The sequence below is a fragment of the Ictidomys tridecemlineatus genome, unplaced genomic scaffold (genome assembly GCF_052094955.1).
Source record: "Ictidomys tridecemlineatus isolate mIctTri1 unplaced genomic scaffold, mIctTri1.hap1 Scaffold_44, whole genome shotgun sequence".
NCBI classification, from domain to species: domain Eukaryota; kingdom Metazoa; phylum Chordata; class Mammalia; order Rodentia; family Sciuridae; genus Ictidomys; species Ictidomys tridecemlineatus.
In genome coordinates this window covers 512,498-532,640 of record NW_027522848.1, presented here as the reverse complement: position 1 = coordinate 532,640, position 20,143 = coordinate 512,498, and the positions used below count along the sequence as shown (strand labels likewise).

General features: G+C 38.4%; 1 long non-coding RNA gene across 4 annotated transcripts in view; it reads left to right on the top strand.

The window, feature by feature from the left end:
• LOC144373588 (uncharacterized) overlaps window positions 1-20,143 on the top strand; it is a 75,698-nt gene that overhangs the window by 22,749 nt on the left and 32,806 nt on the right. Inside the window, exon 1 of one of the 4 annotated variants that reach the window (XR_013433207.1) lies at window positions 1,278-1,492. The exons of the other annotated variants lie outside the window; for them this stretch is intronic. This is a non-coding gene — a long non-coding RNA (uncharacterized LOC144373588). Of the gene's footprint in view, window positions 1-1,277; window positions 1,493-20,143 lie in introns of those variants that run through there. 4 annotated transcript variants of the gene reach the window in all.

Below are 20,143 nucleotides of genomic sequence, written 5' to 3'. Positions count from 1 at the left end.
GATTGGAAAGATTTGGGTGGTTAAGAAAGGGCACCCATAGAGTTGATCAAAGGAGCTAAGGCCTGAGGGGGCCCTTGGAGCTGCCTGAATTCAGGTGAGGGCCAACAGCAAGATATTGGGCCAGAAGAGCCTAAGTTCAATAGCAAGTTTAGTGAGATGATCCTTGAGAATGCTGTTAGGCCTCTCAACTTTATCAAAGGATTGGGGTTGGTAGGAGATGTGGAGCCTCCAAGTGATGTTGAGGCCTTTGGAGACTAGTTGAACAACCTGAGAAATGAAGGCCAGACTGTTGTCTGACTGGACAGAGGCAGAAGTTCAAACCTGGGAATGATCTGCTCAATGAGTATGGAGGAAACAGTGTCAGCAGTTTCCCTGGATGTAGGGAAGGCTTTTATCCAACCTGAAAAAGTATCAACCAAAGTAAGTAGATAGTGAAGCTTTTTGTGTCTAGGCACATGAGTGAAGTTGATCTACCAGTCTTCACCTGGCTGGTGGCTCCTCATCTGAGATGTGCGGAGTTTTGGTTTGATGCTTCCTTGTAGGGATACTGTAGAGCAGACATAATAAGCAGAGTGGACCTGCTGGAGAGTAGTTCTCATTCCTATGAAGTAAAAGAGGGGTTGTGAAAACTGGAAAAGTGGTTAGAGAGGGTTTTAGATGGAGGCAGAGTCTCTGTAGTTCTGAAGCTGATTTTTGTTTTTTAAATATTATTTTATAAAGCTTACACAAAGTGCTATTCAAGTTTATTAGCTAACACAATATAATATTACATCTAAAACATGAATTAAAGAAAGGCTGAAACTTTCAACTTTTTGTAGAAAAGTAGCAGAGTACTTTTGTGTTTTACAGTACACAATTTATCACATCTGTTGACCATTTCATAAAAAAAATAAAAATGTTTAAGTATATGGAATTATACTGTTGTAGGGACGGACAAAGCAAGGCACCTAAGATAGCAGTGAAGATAGGGAAACAGTCCTATTTGGTTGCAACCTGATTCAGAGGGCTCTGCTTCTGTTGTAATCAATTAATCCCCTGAACCCCAAGTTTAGGTAGTTTCAGAATTTTGTCCCCAACATGTAAGAGAAGGGGCTCAGAAGTTTACAGTCTGCAGAAGTTCAAAAAAAGCATTTTTTTTTGTTTTTGTTTTGCGCAAGTTAACTTTTCAAGGACACCTGGGAGTGGGAGAACTTTTTTCTTTTTTTTTCCTCCCCCTGCCAGCTGTTACCATGGAGCCCAGTTGGTAACTTCCTTATCTTAGAAATATAGCTATCTCTGTGAAGCCTCAGCTCAAGGCTAGAGGCCTTGTTCACATATTTTTTGAAAAATTAGAAAGGGGGTGTCTAGATTTTGGAGTGCTGATTTTTCCAGGCAGTGGCCAAGTAGAATAGGGCAACATGAAAAGAGGAAGTTGATCTACACTGAATTCTTTTATAGGGATTTCTTTTGTTGAAAGTCCTAAAATCAGCCATGGTGAAGATTTCTGGAGAAGGTCAGTTAAGACTTTTTTGTGGGCCTGGTAGGGCGGTGGAAGAGGGAAAGGTGACTGAGAGCAGCTCTGGTGGATCTGAGAATGAGGTGGGAGAGATGTAAAAGAATAATGGGAAAGGGGTTTGGGATTTTCCTAGCAATGAAATTTTGAGCATTAGAACAGGTAGAGCAGAGGGGAAGATGGGAGTGAGTATCCCAAAAAGACTGTAAGGGACTTTAAATTCTTAGTAACCTGTTTTCAGTGATGACGAAGCAACTTTAAAGGTCATTTTCACCGGATCTCTATTATGGGTCTGAGGGCTCTCCTCATCTGGTTTGAGGTTTGGGTTAGCTGGTAAGAGGATCTGGCGGGACCCGACGTGGGCAATGACAGGAGAAGAGAGGAGTGAGTGGGTGGAGGGGTACCTCCGTACATGCTACCTCAGCAAGGGGGCAATGGTCTGAGAACCGGCGGAGGTTTGGGTATCGATCTAGTAATTGTAGGGGAGAAATCAGGTTGCTGAGGTGAGAGTGACAGAAGAGAGTCTGGGGCAGAAGGCTGAGGGTGAGGATCTATTGGAGAAGCAGAGTTCAGGGTGGGAGCGAAAGAGGGAAAAGACCTCCACATAGGGGAATCTCCTTCCACTCTTTTGAGCACTCTCAGAAGTTAAAAAGTTCATGAAGAATTTGAGGATCTAGAGACCCCTCTGGGGGCCATCAGTTTGGGTTGTTTAATTGGTAATATGGCCAATTCTGTGAACTGAATTTGATGAGGAGTTTGGGTTTGATGTCAGAAGTGAGGGACAACCGGTTAAGGTTATCCAGGAGGCATTTGAGAGAGGAATCAGCAGGGAGAGAAGAAGAGGCTCCCATGATGACTCTTGATAGAAAGAAAAGAGGTGAATGGCCTGCACTGGAACATATTTTGGTTGAGTTTCCTGCAGGTGTCCCCGACAGGAGAAGTAAACCAAAGAGACTCGGGAGAGCCGGGGCCAGGAGGAAAATGAGTCTTCACCAAAGAGCCCAACCAGCAAGACCTTCTGAAGCCTAGGAGTCACAGGCCACCTGATGTCATGGCTTTTCCCAGGAGAAGAGAAGGAACATTTAAAGAGAGTCAGAGAGTGCCTATTCTTCTGTCCCTTATAGCTCATCAACCATGAGATGGGCATCCAGAGAGTCCACCGTAACTGTGAAAGTTGTGGTGGGGTGCGTTCTCTCCTCCAAACTAGGCATCAAGGGTCTTGCTGGACGTTCACAGCCAAAGCCTTTGCATATAGCCATTTGGAGATGGATTCCCAAAGAGGGGGAGGGGGACTCACAGGTTGTTGATCAGAAGGAGTTACCTATTGGCAAGCCCGTGTTTGGTGGAATGTAGCAGTGCTGAAAAAGGTGAGCTCTCCCCCTCACCCCACACCCAGGGGAGAGGGCACTCCTCCCTCGGGTGTGAGAGGCCCCTCGGACCTGGGTATCTGGGTGAGGAGGTGTTTACAGCAACTTTAGTTATAATGGTAAAGTTGGAAAGAGATGGAACAGCCATCAACAAAATTGTGATATGTTTATCCAATATCACTTAGCTGTTAAGTCACCAAACTTGACCTCTACCCTTAGTCAATACAGGAACAGAAAATCCAGGAACAGTGGTCAAGTGTGCTTCAGCACACTTTACAGTGCCACTTAACAGCAGCATCCCCATTAGGGATCATGGAGGTGAAGAGACAGCCTAACTTGCCACAGCATTGGTTACCAAGATCTGGGCTCTACCTTGTTTACAAGACCAAGTTGCCATTGAAATGAAGTTTAAAGAGGTGTGTCTGGTGTGAAATCACTTTTAACAGTGAAGTGCTTAAGCTGAGAATACAGAATTTGAACCTGGTGTGGTGCTGCTGGCCTGGAGTTCCACCTACTCTGGAGGCTGGGGTCAGGGAGATTTAGAACTATATGATAGCCAGAGATTAAGGGAGAGGCAGGCCCAGGTCCACACTGCAAGCTTAAAAGGGATCCAACAACACGGTTAATTGTTTAGCTGACAAAAGAGCTATGGATGTGCATGTGGGTCCAACAGAGAGACTAAGAAGGATGGATGTAGGCGTACCAGTGTTTGATAATAAGAAGAGTTCAGGGAGGTATAGAAAGAGAAGAAAGGCCCAAATCCCCTGAAAACAACCATTCAATATTTCCTGTTGACCCCCTTCTTTTGGGAGAAGTCTGATACTTTGTAACCCTTGCTCTTACAATAAACAGGGTGCTTGTTTGTTATCTTTGATATTGGATTTCCTGTCCTTGTGTTGATAGAGGCTAGAGCCCCAGCTTGGTCACTTAACATCTGTGATATTGTCCTGTTCTTCAATTATCTTAGTGAAGAAAATGAACCCCACATTAACAGAGGCAGGAGTATTCTCTGAGCCCTGGAGTTTGGGTTCAGACTAAAGAAAACAGCAACCACCATCACCCCCCACCAAAAAAAAGGAAAACAGGCTTTGGCTTCCTTTCAAGGGAAATTATAGAGTTAAGGTGCTATTCCAAAATCACAAATAAAAGTCCAGTTCTTTTTGAAGTAAAAGACAAAGGATTTATTCTAACAGAGGCTGAGGAGGCAGAAAGCAGTTCTGGAATCCACACAACCACTGAGGGTGCCAAGCCACTTAAGAACTGAAAAACAAAACAAAACCAAAAACACAAAGAAGGGGGAAGCAAGAGAGGCATGTATAATCACAAGATACATTTAATAGAGTGGAAAGAACATCTTGTTCAGCAATTGAAACTTTTTGTTAGTTCTCAGGAAGCAAGCTTTCATTAATTACGTCATAGTTTGAAAATATCATGGTGGGGTTGCAAGTGGATGAGGGTGGAGTTATCAGTTTCTATGCAAGTGGGCTTATGTGGAATGGGGTCCAATTTCACACAGATAAGCCCATAACAACAGGTGGAAGGTCTGGAAACTGTTTTTATAATGGCTCAGAGACAGGATGAGGGGGTCAAACAAAATAAAATTACAGTTAGTAACCTCTTACCTGGGCATATATTGTGTGTTAAGCAAATGCTAACCCAAAACAAAAGGAAGTAAATTATTTTATACTAATGAATTTGAATAATAAAAGGTGGTAAACTCATTTTAATTTAATAGTGTAGTGGGTTGGATGGTTTAACTTCTAAATTCATTCAAGCTTCATGGTAAGCAATGGGCAGGTGACTGCTTTCATGGAATGTCCCCAGACTCTTAACTCCCCACTTGTTTTTCATTAAGTCAGGGTCACTCCAGCCTCACAGGCCAGGTCAGTCAAGACTGCCTCATTCCAATTCTTGTTCCATTTTCTCTTTCTATGTCATGAAAATAAACCAAAAGATAGAAGACTGGAAATATGTCAACTTATAAAAATAAAATGCATAGAAGCAAAAAGAAGAAAATGAAAATGCCAAGTAGAAATGCTAAAACAAAATAATTGTATTTCCCAGGGCAGCCAAGGTGTAATGATATGGCCTAAGTAACTTATCTCTGCATATCTAACTAATCATGTGGGGGCACTTGCTTTTTGCTTCCCTAGAACACACCATTTGGTTGTACCATGGACTGAGGCAACACTAACCCTAACCTAATTATAACAAGCTTCTAGGAGCCACACCTTGAAACCATGGTGTATATAGTGATTCATTCATCATGTGCAGGGATTGTGTCCAGATCCTCTCTGGAGCCATGCTGCTGTTTCACCTCTGACCAAGGTTTTGGAACAAGCTGTACCACACTTTTTTTTTCAGACCAACTTGGCATCCTCCCTTTGAAGCCAGCTCCAGGTACCCAGGGCTGTAGACCCATGCTTCAGACTCCTGCCCTGCATTCAGAAACTACAAAACTGATCTGCGAAATTCAGGCACAAAAGCCTGTGTCCCATAGGATCATTATGGAGCCCTCCCAGTGCTGCAATGTGAGCACACCAATGATCACTCGCATATACAGGAAAAACTCATGGTCGGATTTCCTAAAATTAAGTCTGCTGGTTTTTCCAGACTTCTCATTTGGCAGACAATGAGGACAAGAAGCCTTCAGACTACTGCAGAAGCTCAACCTATTTCACTGGCTCCAGACCAAAGGATAAAATGTCAGAAATGGTTTGGGAGCCACCGGAGACTTAGAAGCAACAGCAGGCCTGGCAGAGGGGCAAAGAGTAGACTGGCTCAAGACAGCACCCTGAGCAGGGCAGCAGTGTCAGCATGCCCACACATGCTCTAGCTGGCAGGTCTCCTCTAGTCTGTCTTGGCTCCAGGCACGTGTTGTTTTGTGTAGAGACATGCCCCAAGCAACAGGGGAACCTGGAGAGCTGCAGCCCTCTGTCCACTCTGCAGGCACCTGGCAGTAGGCGCTGGGGCCACTATGCGCATCCTGAAGGGCAATGGGGGCAGGGAGGGAATGGTGCAGTCCCTGCCATCACCTCTCTTCCCTGGACTTAAGAAGCCTTCTCAATGGTGAGGCCCCTGCAGGCGGGTGTGTGGGCCAAGAAGTTCCTGGTGGCTCTGTCCAGCGGGGAGGACGCTTCAGAGTTGGTTGGGCCCGGGGTGGGGTAGGAGAAGAGACTGGGTGGTAGCGGAGCGGAGAGCAACAAAAGGCAGGGGAGGAGGCGCGAGGCCTGGGGCAGCGTGGCGGGGGTGGTGGTGGGGAATGCAGCCTGGTGCAAGTGCGATGGCACAGACACTCTATAAAGAGGTGATTCCAGAATGCCTGCGGAGACTCGTGGATGCCTCCAAAGTTTGCTGCTTGCGCCCTGCCAAGATACACCTGGGGCAGCTGAGGAGTGTGGCGCTAGAGCACGGGCAGCAGAGCCCGCAATATAAGCGGCGCCAGGCAGTGCGCCCAACACCAGAGGCCCGAAGACCCTTCTCACTCTGGCAAGTGCAGCCTCATTTGCATAGGCCTCCAGATTCCTCAGGTCCTTCACTAATGACCATACGTTATTCACCAACCTAATTTCTCAGCCTTGTGCGTGGCCAAGCTTCACGCCAAGTCGCCCCATGCACACGCTGCACCTTCCCCGCTGGACTCCCCGCTGATGCCGCTGCCCTGCGCGGAGCCCAACTGCTTTAGCAGCATGTCTCTGCGCAAGCAGGCCAAGCCTCAACACATCAAGTCGGACGAGGAGCTGCTGCCGCAGGACAGGGCTCTAGAGCACGGTGAGGGCCAGGGACCTAGGGTGGCTGGGGGATCCAGGACGTCCACTGGGCTGGGAAGCATGGATCGCAGGAGCGGCTGCGCACGTCTCAGAATGGGAGAAAATTCCCCCGTTCCGCGAGCAGAAGTCTGAGCTGCTTCTGGTCCTTGTGCCAAGTAGGCCAGGGGGATCTAGTCCCCCACGGGAAGGCGCGCAGCTGCGAAAACAGTTGTGAGCCAATTAAACTTGGCTTGATTCCTCAGAGTTGGGGACTTACGCACTGAGATCCTTGCCACCTGGCCAACTTGGGGACAGCTGGTAACCATGCAACTGGAGACGCTGGGTGGGCGCAGGAGGGATCAGTCTCACTGCCTTGGCACTGCCCCCCCCCCCCCCCCCCCCCGCCACAAGTCTCTATGCACAGGACTATGGAGCAGGCCTCCGTAGTCACAGTGCCTCCAAAATACATCAGGACCCTGGCCTCATTCAGGGCAGACCCCGGGCAGGAGATCACATCTGGGCTGACCTACTGTTGGATGTGGGTTGGAGAGGCCACCGCCAGGCCAGCTTTGTTCCTGGGTGGTGAGGGCTCAGGGATGGCCCAGGCGACCTCGTTGATCCCAAGCTGAGCTCCCAGTACCGTCACCAGGCCTCCTTGGGTGACCGTGGGCCCAGCACGTTTTCGTGAGTTTCAAGTTTTTCCTCAGGTTCTTTCGTGGTTTTTATGAATGCAATGAAATCGGGTGCTGAAGGCACATTTTCAATTATTTCACTGGTTGGAACTTCCTCCTCAAAACTTACAAAAGTGAAGGGCAGGCGCTGCAGAAGTCAGAGATTGGCGAAGATTCAAATTTAGTAGCTGAACTTTGGCACCCCAAAGTTTAGGGCACTACCCAAACCTGTTTCACTGTGTTAGAAACCGGCCTTGTGCTCCAGCGCACACTGCAGGGTTACCAGGGCACTGGGCAGGAGGACCATGGAGGTGTGGCCTTGGAGACCCCTGAACCCTCAGCCACTTCGGGCGTGAAATAATTTGTTAATTTAAAAAAAATGGTTGTCCCACTTTTATGATGCATCTGTTTAAATTGTTCAGAGGCAGATAATAATCTTTTTTTTTCTTTTTTTTTTACTATGAGAGACTGCGAAGGAATATTGAAGGGAAGGGAGTTTGAGAGTTTATCCCACATGGTGCAAAGTTTGACAAAGCAGGCATAAAGGATAAAGTGAGAAAACACCTAAAACAGGCCATGGAAGAAGTGGATTAAATAAAACTTAAGACTTCAAGATAGTTTTATTTTTGTGGAGGTGAAGGAGCTGTATCTGCATCCAAGTCAGCTGAGATGGGAACAGGCCATATGCTAAAAAGAAACACTTGCATATGTTGGGTAGAATAAGGACAAAATATCTTTTTGTCATGGAAATGAATTTTTTGTTTTATTTACTTATTCACATAGAATTTCTCATACTTGCTTTGTATTGCTCTCAATGACTACAAGATTAAATGAATGAATTTTTTTCTGCCAAAAAAATGAAAGACAGTCTTTCCTTCAAAAGAACTACATTGCATCCCAGTGAGAAATCTTAAAGCTTTATTATTATGGCTTCTGAATGGCTTAAAATCGGCTTTCACAGCTGCCAAAAAACGCAACAATGTAAATACTTCTCAGCTCTGTAGGGTCATTGTCAAAATGTGCAATGTCTCCTTTTATTAAAGCATATTTTAATTTATAGACTAAAACCTCTTGTGTTTAACAATTAACAGACAAAGAAATGCTGTTCATTTTTAATTTCACTTCAGAAATGTGAGCATGGTGAACTTAATAGTATAAACATGTTGGAGGATATACAGCCTGCTTGCCACTGAAAACCTCAGATGAAGCAATTATTTACAATTTATATTTTGAATTCTCCTTGCTGTGCTTGAATTTATTTAGAGATTTCCCACATCCAAATTTTTCACCATGGCAGGACTGGAGATTTTTCTGGACCTATGTTTGGGCTGTGTTTTCCAAGCTTTTTGGGTTCTGATCTTGGAGTTGCCAAAGTTCCCTGATCATATTTTGCTATAGGCCAAAAATAGCCTGTGTGGGTGAGCTGCAGTAAAGTAGCAGCTTCCCTGCCTGTTTCAAGGGTAGTTCAGGCAAACTATTACAGCAAATTCTTTCTGATTTAATTGTTCTGAATCAGATTGTTCATAAAGCATAAAAGATACTCTTGTGAAGTCAGGGAATACTCATGGATTATATGATGGTGATTTATTTTGTGTATGAAGAAAAAAAATAAATGCTGCCAATTATACTTGTAATGCAGCCTGAATTATTAGTGGCATTCCAATGTCAGTGTTGTTAAAATGATTGAAAAAAGCATCTAAGACTTATTGAAATATAGTTTTTTAACAATATCTGTAAAAATCACTATAATTCTACTAATTTATTAATTGAAATACTTTTAGTTGGTAAAAGCAATAGTATTGATTCCAATAGCTACCAATTATAGAGCTGTTGCTTGTGCTAGAAACTCTTCAAATATTTTACATACATTCTCTATTAAGCATCACAGTAGACCCTGAGAGATACTCATTTTAATCCTTACTTTTTTAGGAAACTGTCTGAGACAAAGACTGTGGGATAACTCATATATCACAGAGCCTAAAACAGAACTTACACTGAAGATGAGCTAAATCTCAAGGCCATGTCCTTTCTAAGCAAGTTGGCTGCTCTGCTCTGAGGATGTGGTTCTATGGTAGAGCCCTTCCTTACCTAGAATACTTCAGGCCTGGGTTCCATCCCCAGCATCACGAAAACAAAGAAACAAAAATAAGTAAAATCAATGGAACTGGGTACAGTGGCACATACCCATGTATGATTCCAGTGACTTAGGATGCTGAGGCAAGAGCATTGGATGTTCAAGGCTAGGGTGGGTAACTTAGTGAGACCCTGCATCAAATTTTTTTAAAAAATAATAAAATGTGCTTAGGATATGACTAAATAGTTGAGTGCCCCAGGGTGCAATCCCTAGTAGTATCAGAAAGAAGAAATAAGAAAGAAACTATCAATGGCATAGGCCAATCATTCATTAATTTAATAAATAATGACAGCTAGTAAATATTATACCTTCTTCAGAAGAAAATAGAGGAATTATGAGTTACTTAATGTTTATAATTGCATAAATAGTTGTGTATTTCAAAATGTATCTTATGAATTCCTAACTAAGCCTCTTATGCCTGTACCTATGGAAATTCAGCAGAGGTGGCTCTTCTAGTGAAAAGGAAATGCAGCATTGACCTGTGTGACAGTGAAGGCAATGCACCATTGATGAAGGAAGATGTAGCCAATGGTTTTGTAGGAAATGACTTTGATGAAATACTTAGAAGAAAAATTGAGTAATGCCCATTAGTTATAACTAATGAGTGAAATGTGAAATATTTTTTTCTTTATTTCTCAAATTTACAAAGTATTTCTTGGTTAAAACTGACAGGCCCTACAATATGAAGAGGAATGTGCAATTATTCTTCTATAACATGGTGCCAATACAAATGTTAAACAACAAGTGTGAAACTCCTCTCCACTATGCTATCTTTTATAGGAGCACATCAGTAGCAACAAAACTGTTTTCATTCAATGCAGATATTGAAGCCAAAAACATGGTATATACATCAATCACCATTATTTCCAAAATATTTGAAATGTCTCTTTAATATTAACAGTGATGTATGTTAACAAATACTGATTATAAGCCAAATTTTTTTTTATTGGAATAGTAGCAAATGTTGGAAGTTCTCCTTGTATTCCTACTCCTTCTTTTGTAGCTCATGTGTATGTTTAGTTTGCCTTCATGAATTGGGTCCACATCTAGAATTCAAGAGACTCATGCAGAAATCTGAACTTCAAGCTTCTGTGAGGGAACCTGATGTGGTCCCCCTTGAACCATAGTACTGTATGGTTTGGTGTGCAGGGTTTGCCTCCCACATGCTGGGCACACATATTCTTCAGTTTGCTACTGGCAACTGCAGCATTCATTCAGATCACCTACTTTGCCTCTATAAATGAGGTTACAACTCCTCTTTTAAAATATATTTTGATAAAGATTTCATGGTGGTTTCTACTGATATCCAAGAATATGGCCTACATAATATATTATGAATCTCTTTCAAATGGGACTAAATTTTTGAATTTAGAATATGGCATTTAAATAGTTTTCTTTCTATATACTATGAAAATCATGTTCCCATTGAAATTTTTGAAAAGCTGGTTAGGTTACTTATTGCTAGAAGTGGATAAATTATTTCTAGAAGTAGATAACTCATGGATTTTGAAAGATGTACTATGTATTACTCTTCATATTTGTTCCTTAAAAATGCAAATTATTTAGTGTCTTTCATGATAATAAAAATAATCTGTGTAGATCAGCATGAATCTTGTTGATACACAATATTTCTGAATTAAATTTTGCCTTAATTTATAATTATATAAATAATTTAAGTAGCAATTAAAGTGGAATGAGAGTAAAAAAAATATTGGAAAGCACATTAGCATTATGTTACAAGGATTGTCATTACAATTGAGAATACATTTTTAATATTATTTTTATTAGAGTTTATAGTTTTACATAGTAGTTGAGTTCATCCCAACAAAATCATACATGCATGGAATTCCAGTTGAGTTCATGATTCCTTCTTTTCCGTCCTGTTCTACCCCTCCTCCTCCATTCTCCTCTTCCTATAGTCCTGGACTTCCTTTAACTTGTTTTTTATTTATATTTGATTGTTTCTTTTTACTTATACATAAATTTTCAGTTTCCTATGATATATATACATATAATATGAATTTTAAAGAATTCCTTCTTTTTTGCCTTTCCATTCCCATTCCTACTCTGCCTCTCAATCTCCTTTTCTGTACACTAGTGATCTTCCCTACATCTTTTAATATTCTGTTGTTCCCTTCTCTTTTTATTTACTTACCTGCAGCTTCCACATATGAAACACTTGACCTTTGAGTTTCTTAGTTTGATTTATTTCAATTAGCATGATATTCTTTTATTCAACCCATTTACAAGGAAACTTTTCTATGCAGCTTGGTATTTCTGAAAAAGTAGACATTCTTCAAAATATGGTTGATACATCTTACTAGTGAGTTGAGCATTTGGGTTGTTAATTAAATATAATAATTACATCCTTTACTAATATGTACTACGGAATAGGGCTACTGAGATAGAAGATACAGTTTATGCCCTCAAGATGCTCTTGGTTGAGGTGGATGCATGTTACATAACTCCTAGATGCCATGATGAATACTTGATAGTGGCAAAGATCCATAGAAACAGTAATGTATGAAGCAGTTTTGAAAATGACTGGAGTTCATGTGGCCACTCTAGGCAGAGGAGAGGCATTTCAAAATGAAAGAGCAGCATGTATGGAAGCAGAATGGGAAGAGAAGAGAGTGGCTACTCTTAATTTACATTATTATTATATGCTTATGTTCATACAGTATTTTGTAAGGTTAAGTTTAATTGGGAAGTAGTAATTTTGTGAGTAAACTATTTTGTTGTTTTTCAGAGTGGCCAAGCACCACTTTTATTCACCATGAAGAAAAACAGACAGATGATGGTAGAATTTTTTATTAAGAATAAAGCAAACATACATGCAGTTGATGGTAAGGGAAGGTATAGTAATTTATTTTTTAAAAAAAGCTCAATATTGTAATAAAATCACTCAAGTTAAAAATATTAAATTAATAGGAATAACATAATCAATGGAGTAAAGTAAAATATATGAACATAAACTATAATTAGAGAGAAAATCAGTTATTCAAACTGAGCAACAAAAATAAGAATATGTAATATGATGCATATGCCCTTATAATCATTGGCTGATGTTTATTATTTGATTTTGTTGATCACATGATCTTGTGTTAGAGTTTTCATGTGAGTTTTGTCAAGTATGGACATTTAGTTTTTTTTTATTCAGTATTGAAGTTTTTAAACTTTTTGTAATATTTTGTCTTATTCTCCTGATTTAGATTTCTTTTGGAAATGCTGTGTTGAACATAAATAGATATTGAAAATTATTTTGTCCTTTGGATGACTATTTGCTTTAAATTACTTAATTTGTAGAATATTGATTTCAGATTTTTCCTAAGTGAGGGATAATTGCTCTTGATAAATATTGTACATTTCTAATGAAAAACAGGATAACATATGCTTGAAGGCTGCTTGCAAGATTATACATGTAGACTGATTTCAGTGCCTGATAAATGCTTCTCAGAGTGAATGACTGAAGCAACAATGATTATTATTATCACCAGTGCTACTGTTATTATGTTACACCTGCAAATTGATTTTTTATTCTTGACCTTTTGCTGACTGTGAGTTACAATATATTACATCACCTTAGAAAGAAAACATAGCTTTATTCATTGAAATCTTTTCCAACTCCAGATGAATGACCTCATCATAGGTACTGTTTATTGGAGGATTTTAAGTTTGTAACTCTCCCCTTTTGGGACAAATGATTTCTTTTTTTTTATGTGTTTGTTTTCCTTTTAGACTTACAAATGATTTACAAAGATAAAGATTTGATCTTCCAAGATGTATACCTCTGTTAGTGTATGTCAATTTAGATATAAAATTTGTAAAATATAATACAATGGCTTTTTAACTAAATTTATTAAAATACCTAAGTTTGAAGTTATCTCTCTCATTTTAGAACACTCCTCATGTTTGCTATGGAACACAAATCAACACAAATAGTTGAGCTGCTTCTTCAACGTGGTGTTAATGTGTCTGCTTCAGATAATTGTGGAGAGATTGCCTTGTCTTATGCCATTGCTAGTGGTAATACTGTGTAAATATTTACCTTACAATACTAATCAACATTAGATTTAGATCCACAATAGTTACACCTGTTGCATCTGACATATGAGGTGATTTTCATAGTGTAGCTGTGTATGGAAAGTAATGAGTTAAGACAGTTCATCAGTCAGAAACCCTTAAAAAAGGTCTAGCCAAGAAGCAGTGATGATACTTTGGGCAAAGAGAAGGACAGGGAGGGGCCTTGGGGGCAAGAAAGATGGTGGAATGAGATACACATTATTACCTTGGTACATGTATGACTGCACAGACAGTGTGTTGCTACATGTAAAATCAAAAATGAAAAGTTATGTTGCAATTGTGTTCAATGGATCAAAATGCATTCTGCTGTCATATATACATAATTAAAATTAACTAGTTAATTAAAAAAAAAGAAGTAGTGATGCATGCAGGGGTCACCTCCAATGTTTGTTCTCTCCCCAGTCTTCCCCCTTTCCTTTCCTTTTCTTCTCATGCATGCTAGGAAATTTTTCTATTACTGAGATATACCACTAGCCAATATTTTAGGACTTTGTAAATCTCTATCCTTAGGGTTTCCAGCATTATCCATTTTATTTCAAGCATAACCCTATTCACAGATACAAATACTATCACACCTATGATGTTTTTAATTTGCTATTTGGGTCTTGAAATTCCCAGTTTAGCAGTAGTTAGCTATTCTACCATCCTCCTTTATTTTATCAAGGACCTTATGATATCCTTGAAGTCTAAGGAAGACAATTCTATAATCAAATGGAGGGGGATAAATGGTTTTAAATTTTTCCTTTGTCTCTGTCAGTTCTGTTGCTGTGGTGTTTCTGCCAGAACTGGCCCTGAAGTCTGCTAATGAACAACTTTTATTATAACATGTCCTGATTGATCCCAAACCCTGAGTCTTCATGTTAACACACACTTAGACTCAATAATTACAACATTTTTTAGTTCTTATGCACTCATGATTTTTTATTTAACAATTGTTTCCAAGCAGCAGCACTCTGCTTTGACAAGTTAGACTCTAGCTTTGGCCAACAAATATTAAACACACTGACCTTGTCCCCATTTTAGGAACCTGATTCCTATTAGCCATACCCTTTCTGGTGAATTATCCTTTGAGGACTTTTTCTTTTCTGTCATAAAATTAAAATCATTCAAAGCTATTAGAAAGCTTCAAGTAATGTCACTGGAAGATATCAAGAGATTTTGTCAACTTGGCTAACAGATCTGTTCCCTGAATCCTTCCATCCCTTGAAATATATTTCCTTTAACTGCAGGGAGCCCCATATCACTGTTTTCCAGGGTGGGTGCCAACCTTTGAATGGCACTTCTAATGGTTTTCCAGAGCAATGAAAAATTTACAAGCTGTTGGTATCACTGCCTAAAGATTTGAGCATTTATTAAGTTCTATCTCAAAAGGAAGAGATTAAGTAGATTCATTGAATGCAAGAGAGCTAAGCCCCATCATTACTCCTCAGCATCCATTGTGTTAAAGAGGAGTTTGTGTTCCATGTCAGGAGATCAACATGGAAACGTAGCTACTCTTACAAAGATCTGCTGGTTCTGTTCAACTAGGTAGGGAAGAAATGGTAGTCATCCAAGCCAGTACTTGGCATTTGTTAATTTCTTGCCTTTGATGCTATTGATTAGTCTCACAGAAGGGGATGATTATATTCTTTATTAAAGGAGATGTTTATAAATAGAGTTATAAATTAATTGCTGATTTTCTCTGAGTTATAAAGCACAAAGAAGAGCCCAATTGATAATGAAAGTTAGGATGCAAGCATGTTTTAAAGTAATTTTAACTTTTGAATATTAGAATCTGTGAAAAATACACATTAGTTCTAGGTCAGTTTTAAGTAGTGAAGTATGCCATTATTTTACTATTTTGCTAAACATGTTTCAATATTATCTTGGTAAATCTCCATAACAACCTAGTGAACTAAAGTTATACAACCCTAATTTTTTAGAAGGCTTTTAAGCCTAAGAGAAAGTACTTGTGCAATAACAAAAAGCTATTTTTTACAGAGACAGAGAATTTTCTGAGTTCAAGATACACTAGTTAATATATTTACCTGTCTTTCTCTCAATTCATGATCATTTTATCTTACTTTTTCTTTTAAATTACAAGTTATGAGTACAGAGACACATGCATTTACCCCAGCCACTTGGGAACCTGAGGCAGGACCATTGCTTGAGCCCAGGAATTTAAGATCAGCCTGACCATCATCATGAAATGCCATCTCAAAAACAGAACAACATACATTTGGGTCTTGTTTGTTAATTGAGTATTTCAGTCTATGTCTTTTAAGTTGATAATTAACATGATGTGAATCCAATGTTAATGAGGTGTGTTTCTTTATAATAGTGGGTACACTCTTAATTCCCGTTTGCTTATCCACTCTTCTGGTTACATTCATTATTTGTATTCTCCAATGATTTATTTTAATCTTCTTCTTGTGTATATAAAATTCCATTGTGAATCTCCTACACTGGTAGCTTAGTTGTCATAGTTTATTTTAGTTTATTCTTGTTTTGAAAGGTCTTTATTTCTGAAGAATAACTTTGATGCAGATCACAGTGTAGATGGGCGGTACTGAAGTAAGACAGATAAGACTGGACACCAGAGGAATTAGCAGGAAGCAGGTTTATTGTCTGTAGCATCTCCAGAGGGAGCTTTCACTTAAAACAAATTCTCTCACTGAATGCTGAGTCTAGACATTTGTTGAGCTTTATACCCAGTGGTGTGGACAGGGGAGCTTGAAGGTACACATTTTTGCAGGGGTCTACATGAAAGTTATTTTTTTTTCTGTGAGTTCTCATAAGTTACCTTGTGTCTTATTTCTTAGAACTGTCAGGGATTTTACAGATTATACCACAGAAGCAGAGTGCACTCATTAAGTCCAGGGGAAAATTTTTTTCCCCAAATTTGAAAGACTTTTAATGATTTTTAAGTTTCCAAGAATAAAAACACAATACAGGTCTATATCATACTATATATTAATTGCTGTCGTTCAGAGGAAATGCTATCTGGCTAGGATGGTGTCTTAATACAGAAGAAGGAACAAACATAACCCAGGTTTGTTTTGGCCCCTCTTCCAATTTTATCTTTATCCCCTATAACACACACATAGACATACAACTTTTCTCACCAAATAAAACTAATCTTGTTTGAAAACAAATGTGGATACCATTCATCTCTGCATACTGCATAAAACACTGCTCAGTAAGAGTGAGTATGAACTATGAAATAATCATTTCCAAAACCAGTTTTATATAGTTGTAACTTTGCCACATGATCCAATTTTAGTTTGGTTTCCTAAAAATTAGTAAACTACCCAGATTGACAGGTCTGTAACACCCAAACCCTTTTCTTCTATCACACATGTACTCTACACCCATACATACCACACAAGTACACAAAGACATACAATCTTCCCACTCTTCACAGGGCTCTACATTAACATTTGCTCTAATGTCTGAAAATATTAAAAATCACAAACATCTCCAGATGACCTTTTAACCTTGATGTCAATGTATAAGCTTAAGATTAATAACATATATCAGTACCCTGTGGCAGTTCCAATATTTATCTTATCCTTGAGGTTAAATTTAATAGTTTGAGGAGAAAATAACCAGTAAGATTTTCCTAGAAATGAAAGTGAAAATTTTGAAAGAAAAATTTTATGCCTCCAAATTAAGAATGTCAAATTGTCAATTTACTAAGGTTCTATACAATAATATAAACTTTACTGAGGCTGTTAATTATGTAATATAAAATACTTTGTTTTTGTTTGTTTACACCATAGTCAAACGTGAATATTAATATAGAGCCTTCTCTGCCCAAAGAATATAAAAATTCTAAGTTTAATTAAATTTAGGGGCCTTCACCAAAATTGCTGAAAGTTTGGGGACATAAATATCCAACAGCCATAAAGCTGTGAAAGCCCCTATAAGGAATAAAATAAATCCTACTTGCCTCAGACTGAACAGGGCAACACTGAGACTCAGCCCCAGCCTGTCCTATAGCAGGACTATAGGAAGAATAAAATTTTAATTTTAGAAAAACATTACCCAATTAATTTAAAAGACATGTATTAAATTTAAAAAAAAATTCCAATGATCAAGCAAGCAGAGGAGAAAAGAGCAGCTCTTTTATGTATTAAAATTCCATTTTGAGCCCATGTTTTTTTTTTCCCTAGGGAAGGGGGATTTTCCCCTATATAAGTTTAATTAAACTGAGTTCAACACATAACTTGATCAATGGAATAGGTATTCTTCCATATCTAATGGCTAACATTGTGAGAGATTTCTAAAACACAAATTCAAATGAAATAATTCCAGCAGTCACTCAAAAATTGATCCTCATTTGCCAGTCTTATTACTATCACGAGTAGTAAATCTTATAAAATAGAAACTAGTGCCAGACAAAATGTTGTTTTTGCTTTTCTACAAAGGGTGATAAGAGGAGTAGATGAAAGAGCTAAAACTGCCAGTTCTATTAATCTTACAACTTCCTCAATAATGGCAATCACAGTGCCTTCCTGAATTTATCAAATCCCCAAAGTAGGAATGTTAAAATTCAATTTGACTCAACATTATCTACTACTTAAAGAAGCACAAGTCAAAAGAGTTATTTCAACATAATTTGTCCCACTCATGATTCAACAACACTAAGGACCCCAGAAGCAGTTAGGTAAAAGGTATTTTCTAGAAGCTTAATCATCTTTAGGTGCATGAAAATTACAGATTACATACACTAAATTGGCATCACCTATGAGCCACATAACTTACAAGGTACAGGAAAGATAATGTACTTAGTTTTTTAAATGCCATGCATAACACCAGCAATTAATTCTTTATTAGAATTTTATCATTTGTTTAAATTTTTTATGCCTTTGGACCCCAGAGAACAATAAACTTTACTATAAAATATTAGTCTTCTCATAAAATGCAAATAAAGCTTTACACAATTTTTTAAAAAGGCCTACCAACTCTTATGAAGTTTGTGGATAAATCTGAACATGAAATCCTTTATTGACACTGATTTGGGAGAACATTTCCTATTTGATCATTATAAATGATTAATCATTCTTAATCAGGCCACTTTTACCTTAAATACTGTTCAACAAAGTGTTTTCTTTGGATGTATGAAAAAGAAGTGACCAAATCTAAAAAACTTATGCATATTACAAAACAATTTAGCTATGAAAACAGTGGAAAGGATTGTGGGACTGGCAAAAGCTTTCTTGGTGATAAATGGATTCTGTCTTTTCAAAGTATAGAATTTTTTGCACCTCAATGGTACCAGAGCACAGAAGCTATATCAGAAGAGCATAGCACCAGATTTTAAAAACCATTCAGCTTTAAAATACTTGAAATTATTTTGTTTGAAAGACTAAAACCTGTCACTTAAATACAAACTCTTCTGTAATGAGTAAACATTTAAATATATTTTCCTACAAAGTTAAAGCCTTTTTTGCCTTAAAACTTTATATTTTAACCTTTTGCCCATAACCTCAAAGTTATTTTAAGAAACAAACACTTTTTAGAAGCCTTAAAGTTAGAGAAACTCCACTTGTATTAATTGATAATTACTTTGTGGATTATTTGATACTTAAAGACATCAGGAAAAACAAAAAGTTCAACAAGGGCTATTATTACAAAAGATTTGTAACACAAAATACTGAATAATGGCAGTTATCTCTACAGAAATGTTCTCTATTAGAACACAATAATATTCAAATTTGCCAAGGATAAAAACAGCAAAGCCAAGTAGGCTTAATAACATAATGTATCCATCTAATCAAATAAATAATGTTACCTTCCAGGAACCTAATATATTTAAAAATTGTCAGTCCACCAATTACCATAAAACTACCCCAAGAGGCACAGTATTACACTTAGAATAACATATAATAACCCATTAACAACATAAGTAGCTATTACTGCATGCACCTAAACTTCTAGAAGTTTGTACCTGAAAAGCTTCTGAGGTCCATGCAGTACTGAAATCTCAAAAATAATCAGCATGAAATTAATGGATCTGGCAGTAGGCTCTAAATAGCTCATGGAAGAACTATTAAGGCTTATACATTTTAAATATCTATGAGATCTGATGACACCCAAGGGTGTGGAAAGGTGACAATATGAAGATTTCAAATCTATTGCATAAAATTAATATGAATATTTAGTGGAAATATCAACATAAAATTCTTTATAAACTGTTCAGTTTAAAACATGCAGCTAAGAAACTATCTACTACTCAAAGAAAAGAATTCAATAATGTATCAAAACTGCATTGATAACTATAAATTTTATTATGTGGACATCTACTGTGGCATGCATCTGTACAAACCTTTCAGGCAGTGGTCCACAGCTGGGTTATAAATAAAAAGGCATAAATTTTTCTCTCATTTTATTACAATGAAGTTTAACAGTACAGAAAAGTCACATGACCTTCATGGGTCAGATTTCTTAAACCCTGCAACATGAGGAACTCTAAATATATTAAATATTATTATACATTCAGACTTCCAAACTTAGGTACTTGGAAACAGTTACAGCCCTCACCAAGCTAGGTTGGGGACATGAAGTCCAACAGCATCTGAAATGCTGTGAAGGCATAACTTCAAAAATAGCAATGTAAGCTTACAGAACTTGTCTTTTTTATGGTGGTATGTTCATGTAATTCC